This window comes from Melospiza melodia, chromosome 6 (assembly GCF_035770615.1).
Source record: "Melospiza melodia melodia isolate bMelMel2 chromosome 6, bMelMel2.pri, whole genome shotgun sequence".
Lineage (NCBI taxonomy): Eukaryota > Metazoa > Chordata > Aves > Passeriformes > Passerellidae > Melospiza > Melospiza melodia.
The window spans coordinates 58,674,780-58,688,343 of record NC_086199.1 but is presented as its reverse complement, the minus strand read 5'-3'; the positions used below and the strand labels follow the sequence as shown (position 1 = coordinate 58,688,343).

The window sequence follows — 13,564 nt, the reverse complement described above, 5'->3', positions numbered from 1 at the left end:
AAAGGAGAAAAGATTAATAAAAAGGTAATGTGTAAATGGTAATTAACGGGTAAAGGCAATTAATAAAAGGTGATGTGTTAATGTTGAAAAACAGCAGTGGCATAAATTTTGATTATGTGATACAAAGGGAAATGTCTCTCCCTTTGTTGTTTCATATGTGATTTGGGCCATATTCTCAGTTAATGCTCTCCAGCAAAAGCCCTAAAGAAGAATTTAAAGAAATTGCGTGCAACAGAGATATTGTGATGACAGAATAATATGGCCTTATTTCAATAATTTTGGATTGCTCATAAATCATTCAACGTACACATTAAATTCGATGGTGATGCTGCTTTCCTGCTCCTATTCACTTCAACATAAAAAAGCAAATCTACCCTAAAACCTCCAAAATATTTTTTCTTTCAGAATCATTCAAACAGAAGCATTTTTTGTAAACACAGCAAAGAAAGCATTACATTAAATCATGTACTTTTAAAGGGGGCAAAAATCTCTCCAAAGAGGTTAAAAATTGGTATTTTTTAAAAGATTTTCTTGCAGGAGGTTTTGTTAGGCTTTGCTTGAACATGGCTACAAAGCCCCATGTTCTGAATAACCTCACTAAACCCACCAAACCCACAAAAGAACGTCAGCAACACAATCTGAAGATGCTATCAGCTTCAAGTACGTCAACAGCACTCACTTAATTTGTCTTTTATACTGACAAAAAATGAAAACAACATACAAGAAATGAAATTCAGATGTCTGTTCTGTTTCAAAAGCTTTCAGTCTTCATGACTTCTCGACAGATTCTAATTACTCTTTGATAAATTAATCCATTTGCAAAATGCGTATTCACAAATTAAACATTGCTTTTCACTCTTTTACATTGCTACAGAGCACAAATAACATGCCAATACCCCACTTGGTAATTAATATTTTGCAATCCTGAAAGCTCTTCTGCTTATTTTTACAGGTGAGAACTAGGTATGTTTTGTGTTCCTCTGGCACTAACAGCATTTCCATGGAGAAAACACAACGTTCCAGTCTGGTGCTTGTCCAGAGGAAGGTGCAGAAAGTGTCAAAAAAGAAACACAGGTGGGGACGTGTCAGCAGTGCCCGGGCAAGGGAGGCACTTAAAGGCACTTTTTCTCCTCAGCTGTCTTCACAGAGATGCCACTAAACTGTGTTTAAAGTTAATAGTTATGACATCTGCTTGCTAGGAAAACTGAAGAGATCAACCACGAAGCATGCGCTTGAACTGGGAGTAAGTTGTGCTCTATCAGAAAATCATACTGGGTAATACTGGGTAAAGCAAGCAGATCAAAATCAAGAATTAAGAATTTAGGTATTTGAGAGTTTTGGGGGATTTTTTAAGTGAGTAATCTAGCTACCATGTCTTTCTTTTTTTTTTTTTAACTGTTTGTCACTGACAAACAGTAAGATAATGACCAACATTCTGTGGCCATACCCATTTTGCCATGATGCATTTGGTTTCAGCAACATCTTGCCAGACTGGGTTGTTTCTTTTCATTTGTTTGTTTGTTTGGGTGGTTTCATTAAATTTTCTTCATTGCGAAGCGTCTCTTTCTAGACTGACGTTGCCTTACTGTATTGAACATCAGTAAATCTTTTGGTTTCATTCTGTCCCCGCACACAGAGACTGCATTAATCTGCTTCATTAACTTTTGCCTCAATCAGCAGCAGAGATCAGCTGTCCACATGGGTTTTGTTAGTTGTATTAGTAACCTTTGATACTAATGGGCCACAGAGTTGCGTCAGCTCGCTCGTAATCGTGCAGCCTCCATTAGGGGACACAAAAGAGGTTTTCCTCTCAGAGTATTTTATTTTTCTTTTGAATATGTGGTATGTTAGTTGATTTTATTTGTCTGCTACAAACGAGCTCGCAATAATAATAAAAAAACCTTAACTAACAAAAAAAATACCAAACCAGTAAACATCTTGCTTACTCCAGAATGTTTCTGAACCAAATCATTTACTGCAACTCCTTTATCCATCCTTTAAACAACATGTACTCATACACATTCACATAAACTATGATTTTGGGGGTCAATCTTTGTGACAAAAAAGGTTCAAAACCTTCCTTTTGGTTTAAGCCCTGCTGTAGTAAATAAATGGGTTCCAATGACCCATGCTCACCCAGTAAACACAAGGCAGAAAAATCTTCCAATCTACTTGCAATGCAAATAATTGTTTGATATTTTTAATGACGGGGCATAACTTTATGCAGTTTTATTTAAATGAAAAATTACACAGCTTGGATTAATCACTGAAAATTTTCTGTTGTCATTTAAATCAGAAGATTTAAGCTTCTTCACTGATACCAATTTTACAGCAAAGAAAATAAAATAATTTTGAAATAAATAGAACTTCAGTTTACTTGTACTTTGCTATCAGATTTTTCTTTAATTCATTATATATCACCACGAATTAGAAGCTATATCTCCTGAGAGAAGACAAGGCAGTATATTAACACAGCCAGCAGCTACCACAGCCTGTCACATTTTCAGGGGTCATTCCACATGCTACACATCAAAGTAATTAAAATGAACTGATGAGAAGTTCAGGTACAAAGTAGGAATCTCTGCTGCTAAGCACGACTGGAAAAAAATGCAGAACTCTATAAACAAGGAATATTTTTCCACGATCAATCCGACTTGGTACATCTCTGCACTAAGCAAACCCCCGCAGGTTAGTAGCAGTGAAAGGGGGGTTACCTTTCCTTAGGTGCTTAAAAGGCACCACAAGATGGCACTCAAAATCCAGAAAGCCTCCCCCACAAAAACAGCTTCTGGAGAAAGTAGCAGAAAACAGCATGATATTCCTTAACACACCTTCTGCAGAATTGCCAGGGTTTGAAAGACAAGCAGGGTGACGATTTTAAAGGTTGACAGGTGATAAATTCTGTTTCTCCGTTTAAAGAATTATTTTCTCCTTTGCACTAAGAAAATCTTATTCTTTCTCTCACTACCTACCAGACTTAGTTAAAGTAGCCTAACTCCTTGCATTGCAAGTTAAATCTGGAATACAAAACAAGCAGCATTTCTGGCATTATTTTTTCTTGAGAACTTAGCAGTCTAAGTTTTATTTCATTACTGTGCATCAACAAAAGTTACAAAGTATTCCCAGAGTCACACTAATCTTACAACAGGAGTAAAAAGACACCCTTTATTTTGACCTACTGCGAACAGACCCAGAGACCTTAAAATAGGTCTTAGGCAGAGCCTCAGCAATTTCTGATTTTGCAACCATGAGACTTGTTGCAGAAAGATCTGTACTCTGTAATACTAAGATTTTGTAATCCATTGCACATAACGTTCTTCCCTCACCTCCTCCATCAAGAAACACCTTATCTAGGATGGACTTGAGTCATAAAAGTTCCAAGCTGCAACTTAGACCTCTGCTCAGTAACTCACACACTTTCGGCTTTGAGCGTCCACGGTCAGTGGCAACATTGCAGCAATCACATTGGAGCCCCTCTGAAAATCCAAATTCAGTGGGCTCTGATATTGCAAATGAACCTCTGAAAGGTGGCAAATCTACAGCCATTCCCACCAGAAATGCGTATAGGACATTACCAGTCAGATTGGAAGAGAAGTTCTCATTCCAAGCCCAGAGTCTCCCCAGTTAATCCAGAGAGCCATGAACACTCTTTCCTAATTTTGTATAATTGCCTGACAAGCTGGTCAGGGGTTTGAAGGACAGCTTCAATCGAAAATAGCTTCAAATAGGAAAAAAAAAACTAACCAAAACAAAAACCCACACATGCACCACACCTTGTTCTGTAACAGTCAGGGTCTGTGTTACTTTCAACTATAATAATTGAATCTATTTAGTCTCTGAAATAAATTTCAATGTGGCTAAAAGAAGACAAGGCAGCTTAGAGAACCCCTTTAAGTACAAGTGACTTTTCCCTATTTGGCCATCATCAGCCAGCATAGGTCAAACTGAAACTTGTCACTCAAAACAGCCTAAGAGCCTCAAGAGAATTAATTTGCATCTCTGAAAACAAGTTTTTAAATGTTAAAAAAGTTGTTAAAGCTCAACAAATTCTCCCCAAAGTTGCTGTTCTGAGCAATGAACACTGTATTCTGTACTATGGGTGTTCAGTCAGATCTTGGGAGATTTTAAATACCTGTCACTTAGAGGATATAATGGAGTAAAAAAAAAAAAAAAAAAGACAGTAGGCATCAGGCCTGTTCTCTCAAACCATAAAAACAATATTTCCATGTACTTCAGAAGAGATCCCATGCTACTTGAACACAAGGATATCAACTTAAACATCACCAAAGCTTAAGGACAGCGCTGTGGCAAAGCACACATCATTAGCAATATCAGAAGCATGTTAAAAAAATAACAAGGTAATGGTGACAGGCCTTCCCTAAACCAGCTTCAAGCTCCAGCAGCAAGGCAAAGCTGCTTTTCACAAAATAAAAGGCAGTAAGTGCTCCTCTGAGAAGTTTATAGTCTAAGCAAACTAAAAACAGATGAGAAATGGGAGAAGACAATCAAGGCAAACCAGCAGGGCTTCAGGGGGTTTGTTGGGTTTTTAATTCCTGTTCCATAGGAAAGGTCATCTTTCCTGTGGCAGCGCACCCAGTGGTTCCAGGGCCAGGAATAGATGTACCTTTCAGAAGAGTTTATGCCATGGAGGGTGGAGGCTTTTTACATCTTCTTTATACAAATAAAACAACTCCATTTGTCTAAAGATCTGTTTGAGGAGCATTTTCAACTTCCAAAGCTTAAGCATGGTAAAAGAGTATGGATTTTACTTTTGTCAAGCTATAAACGACTGAAACTACGATAAAAGTGCACTAAGCATTTTTAAACCTTTTTTAAAAAATTTAATCTTAAAATATATTCGACTAGACAACTGTGCAATAATGTTTTATTAATAGTTTAACTTATAAAATACAAAATTATATCTGCTTAGTTACCCTAGAATTATCTGTTTGTGACAAGTTATAGTAAGAACAATACTAATGCTTATGCAGAGATTTAAAATACACAGCTACCAAAAAAAAAGAAAGTTTCAGTGCTTTAGAAATCTAAAAATCTATTTTGAAAGCTGAATAAAACCAACGCTATTCTCCTTTTCCCAAGTTGAAACATGCACACTAAGGCCACACACAATGTTAAAATTTCTATCATTACTATATGACTCCTTACACCTAAATAGGATTTCATGTCACTGATGATACTTTTTAAGAGATCCAATGTATGCTTTAATGCCCATAACAAAAAGAAAACTTGTCCTATTTGAGAACATCCGTTCCATTCCATGCTCCAAAATTATAACGGAGAAAAACGAGCACAAAATTGAGTTTCTACTTCTGACTGAGTCTTTCATTGATCAAATATAAAGGATTCCTAGTTGCCAGTAGCATCTGTTTGACACCATTAGGCATTAGCTCCGTAAATAAGTATTTCCATAGCAACCAAGCATAGAATTAACTAAACAATGAAACCAACACCACAGCAACTTGATTCAGAAATCAACTCTGCAAAAAATCACCTCATTCAAAAGCCAAATTCTACAACTAGATAAGAAATAAATTTATTGCAAAACATGAAAAAGATTGTTACATACCCATTTCTTTTCATGACTGCCTTTCAAACAAGATTGATCCATTGCTTTTATTTCCAGATTAGTCTTTTGTAGCAGCTTACAATCAATTACCGTTTTTTATCCATGTAATTTAATAATGCAAAAAAAACCCCAGAGCATTTTACAATCTTGAAGCCTTAGGGTCTTATTTATTATTAGAGGTCTTTTCCCTCTCTGTAGAAAAGGTAGATGTTGAAAAAAAGTATGTTAATAAGTAGTTAAATTTTATACAGTACGAACTAAAGGTGATGCAACCAAAGAATGAGTCTCAAAGTAGAGGCAGCATTATTTAGATAAAACAGACAACGTTCTGTTGTGAAATCCTGCAGGCCAAAACAGCAGCCACTTGCTGTGATCAAGACAAAATGCAGCCCTCAGTACCATACCCTGGGCATTTAGAATCATCATGGTATTTCTCCACTCCCTAAACCTTCCCATGAAAATAAACGGAAGAGGGGAAAAAAACCTACGGTATTTTTGGAACCCTAATACTTATCACTTCCTGACTCTATACACAATTTATTTATCCAAGGGTGTAAAATGGCCAATGGGTTGTGAAGTCTGCAGATAGCCACAATCTTTGAACAGAAGCTGTGTGTGCTTTCATGGTTCTGAGGTTTGGACACATATCCTGACGGAAACAGTCACATCCCCTGTCCAACGACTCAGTTGTTGACTCTGCTGCACTCTTTTATGAAAGACATTACTTTTGCTTTTTTAAGAGCCCTAAAATCTCCCTTCAACGGAAAGAGATTCACTTCTTCTTAATTGCCTTAATTAACACTCTTCTGTACACTAAGTAGTACCTGCAATATATTTGGCTGGGCACGTAAGAACAACACTGGATCATGCAGGTGTCTCGCCACCACAATGTTTCCAGCAGACTCCAAGTATCCTGCTCTCCCTTGCAAATAACAAATCTTAGACAAGAGCTGCACCTAAGCTTTACAAGTCACTTTAAAGTTTTCACAAGCTTAGTTACTATTTTCAGTAGCTTTGCCCTCAGCACAGATACAAAAACAGAGCAAAAATGCTCCAGTGTATGCTAAAGCTTCAAAGAAGCCTTGAGCAAGCTCATTCTTACAGCTAATACTACTCCCTGCAGGCAGATTTTTTTTTTTTTTTGTTTGGCTGGGGTTTTGTTTCTTTTTTCACATGTTTGTTTCATTTGGTTTTTTTTTAAAAAGACATGCTACTTCTGCTTTTGTACCCAGGAGTATCAGCAGGACAGCGTCTACTTTGTCTGCTGTAGAAAGTTCTCAGTTCTTATTGCCTGTTTTAGTTGATCTGATCATCTTTTTTAGATATATTTTTTTTAAGATCTTTAAACATTTCAAAAAGGTTCTAAAAGGTAGAAAGTTGAGGGTTTTTTTCTTATTATGTAGGTAATGAAAAAAAAAACTGTCTAAAACCACACTTAGATCATTTCCTGTTCCTTCTAGGTTTTGTCAGACTTGCACGTCAGAGTAAAGGCCAACCAGTAATTTATGACAACTGGGGGAGGGAGGGCAGAGGGGGGGAAAAAAAAGCCTGCTATGTGCAGATCCTTTAATTGCCCATTATAAGCATTTTCCTTTGGAGCATGTGGTTCTAATCACCATCAAAGGAAAGCAATAGTGCTAGGTGGATTACTGCTCTGCTCCGGTGCAGTTGCTTTGGTGTTCTGGCATTCTGCACCACTTTTACTGTCATCCAAAACCCAAAGCCCCTTTTTTTTTTTTAAAGTGGTGTTTATTTTGCAGAAAGCAAGATCTAGAAATTGCTCCCCAGACATCCTTTTCCCATTTACCTATTGGCATTATTTTACAATTATACACAGTAAAAGCCTTTACTGCTGTGTTGACACACTGTTAATGCATCATGTTGGAACAGACAGAGGGAACAACATCACATTTTATCTTCCTTCAATAGAAGGATGTGCAAAAATCTTATGCTGAAATATTTTACTGCATGCTGATGTGTGCTTAATGCAGTAACTAGAAACACTAAGAAATGAACCAATTTCTCCTTCTTACAACTTACATTTTTCAATCAATTGATGTTTTTCCACCTATTACCCTGAAATACAGGTTTGAATTTTTTTTTTCTTAACAGCAAAGAGAAACTATTCCATAGGAACACAAGTGGGTTTTGCAGAATTCAGCTGAAAAGGGGGGATACTGAATTTTTCACTTAGAGTTTTCTCACAAATTTTCTCTGTAAAATCTCACACATATGTATAAAATTACTTATATTTTCCTCTCTCCCCACTCCCTCTCTAAAACAAGAAGCATAAAATTAAACTGTATAACTCATTTAGTGAAAAATTACCACAAATCTGAGAATGGTTAGCATCAAATGAATTAGACCAAATGATCATCTAGTTCAGTATCTTGTCATTAGCTAAGGATATTCTTAAGTAAACAGCAATAAAGCCCAAGAAGCCATGTGTTACAACATATATTTCATGAATATCACAGAAGTCAGAGGATTTTTCACCTTTGTCTCTCTCAGACCTAACATAATGCTCCAACATCACACACAAAGGCATTTCAGAAGTTAAATGCAGATTTTGCAAAGTTCCCTTTCACTGTGGATCCGTTGCACAGTGAGGAAGCAAACAACCAGCAGCACTTTCATGCAGCTCACCCACTGAACAATTTGTTTTTGCAGAAGCTCCGAGTTGTTCTCCAGCTGACTTCAGGCACAAGACAAATTTTTTCAGACTATGAGGCTGCATTTTCATATCCCTCAGGCTACTTCAGGGACACAACAGCAGAACAAACCTCTAAATCACTGAACACCGGCACTTTTCACTTGATTCTGTTAATTGCCATCTTCGGGGGGTTTTTTTTTGGCAAAATTGCCACAGGGTACAGGCTTGACACAAATGAGTGTTGTTTTCTTTCAATGACTTGAGGATGACCCAAAAAGAAATATTAGAGGGACTGGAGTTAGAGAAGTAAGCTGAAAGAAGCTGGTCAAGATGCCAAAGAAGATATTATGTCATAAAAGAAAGCAAATATTGCTGCAGTGCTTTGGTTGGAAGTTATACACTGGGGCTGATCTGACTCCATCCTCAGTTGCTGAAGCTAAAGACTTAAAAGCATTAATTTAAAGCCAGATGAGAATATAATTATGAGGCTGATTACAAGAGCAAATACGTTAGTGAAAGTTAAATCAGTATTAAGAAAATTTATCTTAATGGACAAGTTTCTGGTTGAAGTGCCAGGAAATACAAGATGATATCTCTTAGGGGGAGAAAAATATTGAAACTCTGAAGAATGTAATACAGATTGCTCTCAGTAAGAGAGGGGAATGCAAATTGCTGCATTCTACAGAAAGTGCCAATTTACTTTTCTCTAATGTATTCATGGTAAGTAGTACTTTAGTTGGCAGCTTCGTAAGCAGCTGAGAAAAGAATCAAATGACAGCAGATTTGAAAAAAAAGCATATTCCTTTTCCCCACATAGTAACACTGTGATGCTGTTCTAAATAAAAAAAAAACCAACAAGGATGCCTTCCCACTTGTTGTAGCATTAGGTGATGACTAACTTAAACAAAATGACTTGGGAAGATCCACTTTGTGCCCAAAATGCAAATCTTGCATAGATACTTGTTTATCTTACATGTGCAAAGTGAACAAAGGAACTACCACCACCAGTATGGAGAGTCACAAACATCGTTGCACCTTGCCTCATGATCAATTCATCAAAGAAAATATGCAGTCAGACTGCTCTGGTAGTGGTTACCATTGACTAATATGGTGAAAGAGTTCTCTGTGAAAATACTGAAGGCTCAGATTTCAGCTAAAAGAGGGAAAAAGATTCCCAACCAGCCTCAAACTCCAGAAGTCATTGTGAAATACTGTGGGTTTAATAAGGTTTAGTAGCACACCCTTCTTAACGTGATTCCCTTTATGTAGGTGTGAACTGAATTTCACATTCTGCTAATGTGGTAACTAGAGGTGCCTTCCACAATCATCATTTCCTAAATCAGATATTCTTTTTTTCACTGGCTTTTCACATATTATGTTCCATTCTGCTGTTTCAACTATCACAGGACTCTCACACACTTAAAGACACAACTGTGCAACCTACTAAACACAAAGGTAGTGGAAAATTGCATCCAAAAGCCTATTTCCATTCCATTGTTTTGATTTACTCTCTAAGCTACTTTGCTACCCTATCAGTAGAGCACAAGTTACAGTTACCTACAGCATTCTTATTGCAAAGGTTTTTAAGTACCCTCAAGTCAAAGCCTAGCACAAAAAAACAGGGGAAAAAAATTTATGCTGACTTGTTCCCTAGTTTTGTTTCTATGTTTTCCCACAATTTTGATGAGCGAAATCCTGGTCCAACCTCCCCCGAACTAAAAGAAAATATTTTTTAAAAAAATCAAACGTTTGTTTCTATAACACAGGATGAGTAAAATCATTACTCAAAACTCCCACTCCCCTCCAAAAGAATAAACTTCTTATAAATGCCCAGACTCAACAAAATCTCTTTTTTGCCTTTCATTTTGGTAGCAAGACTCAGATGGAGAAACTAATATGAAAGAAAGAGGTCAAGATGGGTCAAGTGTCTTCCAGTGCCTGCAAGATAATAAGGACAGCTTGCCAGTTTTCCCTATACAAGCAGAGAAGCAATGGAATCTTCTTTTAAACTGCAAGACAATTTTAGCAAAATCATCACAATAGTGAAAGTTACATAAACATCTACAGAGAACAACATTGGCAGTGAGAATATAATTTGCCATTTGGGACAAGTATTACTTACAATAAAGTTGCAGTGTAGAATGCCCAATAAATCCATCAAATTTTATAAATGCATGCAAAGGAACTTTTCCTTGGGGAACGACACTAATTTTTTTGTTTCTCAGCCTTTTTTTTAACAGTGTTTAATGTGTTTGCTATGAAATCTCTTTCAGACTGTGTTTTCAAAATAGTTACTAATAAGACAAACCTAAAAGAAAGAAACTTACACTCATCTGTGACTAATTCTATGTTCTTATCAACAAATTCATCTCTCAACCAGCATCTCATAGAACTTGCATATGTTTTATTTTCTGTAAAGCAGAAAAGAGGAAAATACCAAGAATTTTAACCATAGAAAAACAATAGGATGCCAAGACTCCCAGCATTATCTGACTAGAAAAATACTGTCCCAGTGAGAAAAGCAGGAAAGCTTTGACAAAACTTATCAGACCATTGTAATTTGCCATTCTATAAAAGAAAAAGTCCCCAAAACCTCATAATATTTATTAAAAAGGCAAATATTTATATAGCTTGGGGGTTTTTAACCAAAAGCTATGCACCTCATGATTTATAAACACAGTTTCTTCCAATTCAGGAATTATAATTTTACTCTCAAATTAATACATATAAAAATATAATCTGCAGCATTTCATTATTTAATTTAAAGTGATATGAAGCATTTAGAATTTTTTCTCTATTTGAGTGTCTTTAACATATGAGTTTACTTATGACATCCAAAATATGTATTTTATCAAATACTCTTGCAAAGCACATACTAATTAAAGTAGGAGAATGTCTGGACAAAACAAATATTCAGGTATTTAATCATTCCTGTAAGATAAGATTTTATTGTAGGAACCTTCAAAGGAAAAAAATCTGTACATTGTGTTAAAATCAATCACAAACTATGTCTTGTACCATAGTATCAGAAAATGACAGCTACACCACCAGCTTTTAAAATGATCCAGAAAAATGTGAGGAAAACGTCAGAAAATTTGGATAGAAATTTGGGGATGAGATAAGGACAGAACCATACAAAATTAATTTATAGCTACACCATGTAAATGTAATATTGACAAAATCAGTAGGATTTTCTTCACTAATACCTTGCCAAACAAATCTACTGGACTTTGTGAAACAGGCTGCACACACCAATAAAAGTGTACTAGCCAGTCAGTGTGCTTTGATTTAAAAACCAAACACAAGCAAAACACAACAAACAATTTTCATATGGTCTGCCTTTAGTGATCCTGAAGAAATTACATTTACATGGGAAGAAAGGAATGGCTCTCCTCAGGATGAGTGATTTGTTAACACATAAAAAATAAAGAATGAGAGTAGAATGTTCACAAAAAATAAAATAAAAAAAAGCCCAATAGGTACTTCCTCAAAGATTCAAGCTGAGATCTATCCTAATCAGCCCACTCAAAATGAATTTCAAGAGCAATAGATGTCTAAAGTGTCAACATGCATTGACAACACAAAATTCCTGAGGCTATTCAGAAATAGAGTTGATTGTGAAAAAACAGCAATAGGCCTTAATATAGTGATTAAATAGGAATAAAACCTTGCTGAAATTCTGCACTAATGAGTAAATGCTGAGAAAAAAAAAATTTAAATATTTATATAAAAATCTGGGCTTGTATTACAGCAGTAACAACCAGAAAAACATCTTGGAGTCAATTGCTTCAGCCCAATTCTCAAAGATGCTAAATGAAATATTAGAAAAGGAACATCAAACAATATAGACAAAACAACGTCACTGCATAGATCTGAGCAACACCCACAGTCCGAGCTGCAGAGAGACAGAAGTATTGAAGAAATAAAAAAGGGCAGGCTAATGAGAGAAATCAAAGGGATGGAGCAGCTTCTACTGTGAGGAGCTGCACAGGCTGTGAGACTGGGATCCCTCAAGCGTGAGGAAAACAGGGATTATTACAATGCCCTGTAGTTACCAGTGCCATGGAATGGTTGGTCTGTGCTGTTCACAAGCTCTAGAATGGGGGCCATGTAATTAGACCATCTGGCAGCAGGCTTAAAACACGCCTAAGGAGGTATTTCTCACACACTACATAAATAAATTATTGCAGTAATTGCTGTGGGTTTTTACAGGAAAAAAAATGAAACCAAAGACGTTAAAAAACTTCACACAGACTCATCAATCCATGGCTACTCACCACAGCCCCAATGTATCCTCTAGCTAAGGATGACAAAACATGGCAGAGAACCCCAGAAGGGAAAGAGCCACTTCTGAAAGGAATGCCACTACTGACTATTGCTAAAGATCAAAAGCCTGGGCTTGATATTATCTCCAACTAATGTAAAGAAATTAATTATAAAAATGGGCCCATCTTAGAAATCTTCCTAGTTGCACAAAACTGTACTGTTCTTTATATCCTTGGGAAGTTTCCTAAAGAGGCTGATAGAATTGCTCCTCTTATCCATTTCTGTCTGAAATAGAGATCTCCAGGCTTTTTCTATAAATCTCAAAGAATTATTCAGGTTGGAAGGGACCTCTGGAGATGGTCCAGTCCTATGCCCTTGCCAAGGTAGGGTCACAGGAGCAGTGACACAGGAACACATTCAGGTGGGTTTGGATGTCTCCAGAGAGGGAGACTCCATGGCCTCCCTAGAACAGCTGTTCCAGTGCTCTCCCCCCTCACTGAAAAGTTCTTCATTTTGAGGTGCAACTTCTTGTGCTTCAGTTTTTGGCCATTGCTCCTTGTTCTGTCCCTGGGCACTACTCAAAGAGTCTGGCACCATCCTCTTGACATCCACCTCAGAGATATTTGCATGCATTAATGTGATCCCCTCTCAGTCTTCTCCTCTCTTGACTAAATAGGCACAGCATTCTTCCTCCACTCTTGCAGTTCGGAATATTCTTCCCTTCTCCCCACCCAAGATGCTGCCAAGGGCAGCAGCAGTCTCCTACTCCACCCAGAGAGTTCCACATGACCCACTCATTCACTTTAAAAGAAATATACTTTTATAAAATATATATTATCCACCTGATTTGTTTATATTATGGCTCAGATATTACTTAATCAATTGGCTCCTTTTGCAGAATAAATGACATTAATGATCTAGCTCTCCTCCAGCAATAACTAAGTTTGTGGCTTCTTCAAAACTTAAATACAGAACAGATCAAACAGCTTGGGAAAGCCTAATCACATTCCTTTTCAGGCTGTCTATATTTTTATATACACATATGCATATACATCTGT

At 36.7% G+C, this 13,564-nt stretch overlaps 1 protein-coding gene across 1 annotated transcript in view; it reads right to left on the bottom strand.

Moving 5' to 3' along the window:
• PDE3B (phosphodiesterase 3B) overlaps positions 1-13,564 on the bottom strand; it is an 82,500-nt gene that overhangs the window by 18,585 nt on the left and 50,351 nt on the right. The gene's annotated exons all lie outside the window — the stretch shown is intronic.